Genomic DNA, 3505 nt, shown 5'->3' on the forward strand with positions numbered 1-3505 from the left:
GGGAATCTTTTCATGACCTGGTCTACAGTTTCACGCGTATTAAAGATCCGGCGGTGTCTGACAAAGCGTCGGGTGATTGTTCATATCTGTCATTTAAAATAAAGTTAATAAATGTAATTCTGTCCACTATGGCAAAATAGGAATTTATTTTAGATTTAGGGGAATCTTTAATCATGTCTCTGATTAAAACTTTTGATTGTAACATCACAAGTTATTTAATTAAATATTCTGTATATGGGTATAGTTTAAGCAATGACCTGAGCCATTACCTTCGGAGCCGTCAATACTACATTCTTTAGACGATAGTCTAAACTAAATAAATTTTTAAACGGTTCAGGAATTCCGTGAATCTTTTCATAACCTGCACTATAGTTTCACGCGTATTAAAGATCCGGCGGTGCCTGACAAAGCGCCGGGTGAGTGTTCATATCTGCCATTTTAAAATAATGTTAATAAATGTAATTCTGTCCACTATGGCAAAATAGGATTTTATTTTAGATTTAGTGGAATCTTTAACCAAGTCTCTGATTAAGACATGTGTATACGTGCACAGATGGTGACAGAGAAACTTATATATGACGTTAATAATCTTTTAAATGTTTTTAAGACGTATTCACCCCATTTTGGGGTTTTATTTTTAATTAAAGGCTTCTTAAAACATGTGTGAATATGTGTATATTATACAAAGAGTCTTATATTGTCTGCTCTGACAAAAATAAAGTATTTTTTAGGTTTAGTGGAATTGACAGCGTGTGTCTTATAAATACAACTTGATAATACGTTTGTTTTGTAAAGAGACTTCTTTAAAGTCACGCAAGAATAAAATATTTTAGTTGTAACTGGTTAAACTTAAAGCCGATATTTTCTTTCGAACTAGTCTATTTTCTGTTCAGACACAAAGTTTTCTGATGCTGATATTATGTCAGTGTGTGTTTGTGTGGGGGTCGTGTGATGTAATCTTTGAAAGTTTATGACCGAACCTTTATTGGGGAGCGACAAGAGATCTCCCGGAATCAGTTTGGATGGAGCAGAGCTGTTATACTCAAGTCTATTGGTATGTATGTGTTTCGCTGTGTTCGTTCCAGTATTTTGTATGATTTATTTAAAAACTAAAAATTCGATCTCTGGTATTGCAGCGAAATTGTCTAAACTGGTATTAACTATTCCTGGTAAATCGCGGAGAAGAGTGGCCTGAACAAAAAAGTCAGACCGAGACTAGAACCTCCCGCAGCGTAACACGGAAATCTTGGAACAAAAGAGACGCCGACTGGCTCGTGTTGTCCGGTGTGTTTTTATTTAATCCTGTTACAATAGATTTAAACAAACTGGTTTGGTTTAATATTTTCTAATAACATGTGTTATCTGTTTTAAAGGTTTGGATATCAGAGGCAAAGCGAACGTTGTGTGTACTATTGCAAAATATATAGCGGATCTCCACGGTACGTTTATCTTGCATAAGAAAATTGTTTTATTTAGATATTTGTCCTAATAACTTGTTTTTATCTGTTTACAGGTTAGGATACAGACCACAACGCTTTGGACGTATCTTTAAAAAAGATTAAAATCAGAGACTTTTTGGATTTGTCTGGGGATATTTTAAACATTTTGTGGCAAATTGGATTTAAAACATTTCGGATACTGGATACCTAGTTTGATTTGTCCACAGAGCTTGTTTAAGACGTTTTCACCGCATTTTAGGGTTTATTTTTAATTAAAGGCTTCTTAAAACATGTGTGAAAATGTGTATATTATACAATGAGTCTTATATTGTCTGCTCTGACATAAATAAATTTTTATATTAGATTTTAGATCAATTGACTGTGTGTGTTTTATGTCAAGCGTATGCTGTTATGTTTAATGACGGCTCGTGTGACAGCTTGTGTTTAGGCATTTGATGTCAGATATCACCCTTCCTCCCTCCTTTCGCACAAGACCTGCATTCTTTCACAGGGGTGCGTGTTGTAAAGCGATTAAAGATTTCTAAAACTCAATGTTGGTAAAACAATCCCCCATTACGGTGTCAAAAAAGTAAAATGTTTATTTTAGATTTAGACAAATCATGAACAATGCTACGATTAAAACATTTGTTTGTAACATCACAAGTTATTTAATGAAATATTCCGTATACGTGTATAGTTTAAGCAATGATCTGAGCCATAACCTTCGGAGCCGGCAATACTATAATCTTTAGACGAAAGTCTAAACTAAATAAAATTTTAAACGATTCATGAGTTCCGTGAATCTTTTTCATGACCTGCTCTATAGATTCACACGTATTAAAGATCCGACGCTGCCTGACAAAGCGCCGGGGGTGAGTGTTCATATATGCCGTTTTAAAATAACCTTAATAAATGTAATTCTGTCCACTATGACAAAATAGGATTTTATTTTAGATTTAGGGGAGTCTTTAACCAAGTCTCTGACTAAGACATGTGTATACGTGCACAGATGGTGACAGAGAAACTTATATATGACGTTAATAAACTTTTAAATGTTTTTAAGACGTATTCACCCCATTTTGGGGTTTTATTTTTAATTAAAGGCTTCTTAAAACATGTGTTAATATGTGTATATTATACAAAGAGTCTTATAGTGTATGCTCTGACAAAAATAAATTATTATTTTAGATTTTAGGACAAATGACTGCGTCTATCTTATAAATACAACTTGATATATACGTTTGTTTTGTCAATAGACTTCTTTAAAGTCACGCAAGAATAAAATATTTTAGTTGTAACTGGTTAAACTTAAATGTACTATTATCTATTTAACTATAAGCTATATTTTCTGAGCAGATATTTTTTCCGTTTCTGATGCTGGTCTTATAACAGTGTGTGTGAGATGATGGCTGTTCACAGCAGGTGGCGGGTTGTAAACTAGGGTCTTTTTAAAAACTGTAGTGGTAAAAAATGTAATAGCACATTGACAAAAATAAAGCATTTGGTTGTAACAAATTATTTAATGAAATATTCAGTATGTGTATAGCGATGAACGGTGTCAAAATCACCGGGGTCCCAACAATACTATAGTCTTTAGACTAAAGGGTATTTATTTTAATATAAATAAAATCTTAATCTTTTCGTGCACAATATTCTGATCATGCCATTAGATTGTGTACCAGCGTTTACAATAGAGAACATACGCGGATGAGTGTTCATATACACCGTTAAGAAACTTTTTTTTAAACGATTAAAGACATTTTCAAATCATCTTATGGGGTTTGTTTTAAATTAATGACATCTTAAAACCAACAGGGAATATGTGTTTATTACACAATAAAATGTAATTCTGGCCGCTCTGACAAAATAAGGGTTTAATTTTAGATTTAGTGAATTCTTTAATCAAGGCTCTGATTAAAACACATGAATGCGCGAACCACAGTTTGCCAGAGAACGTACGCTGAAGCGCTCTTATGGCGTTAAGAACCTTTTTATTGTTTAAGACATTTTGACCCCATTTCCTGGTTTTGTGTCCGCTGTGGATCCCAACCTCTATGTGTTTATTA

The 3505-nt window shown here is 33.5% G+C and overlaps 1 long non-coding RNA gene across 1 annotated transcript; it reads left to right on the top strand.

Moving 5' to 3' along the window:
- The first annotated feature begins 211 nt into the window (after positions 1-211).
- LOC135734476 (uncharacterized) lies at positions 212-1808 on the top strand. Its single transcript, XR_010527354.2, has 3 exons — positions 212-1284; positions 1374-1439; positions 1514-1808. It is a non-coding gene; the product is annotated as an uncharacterized lncRNA (long non-coding RNA).
- Positions 1809-3505: the final 1697 nt, after the last annotated feature.

The sequence above is a fragment of the Paramisgurnus dabryanus genome, chromosome 1, assembly GCF_030506205.2.
Source record: "Paramisgurnus dabryanus chromosome 1, PD_genome_1.1, whole genome shotgun sequence".
Classification (NCBI taxonomy): domain Eukaryota; kingdom Metazoa; phylum Chordata; class Actinopteri; order Cypriniformes; family Cobitidae; genus Paramisgurnus; species Paramisgurnus dabryanus.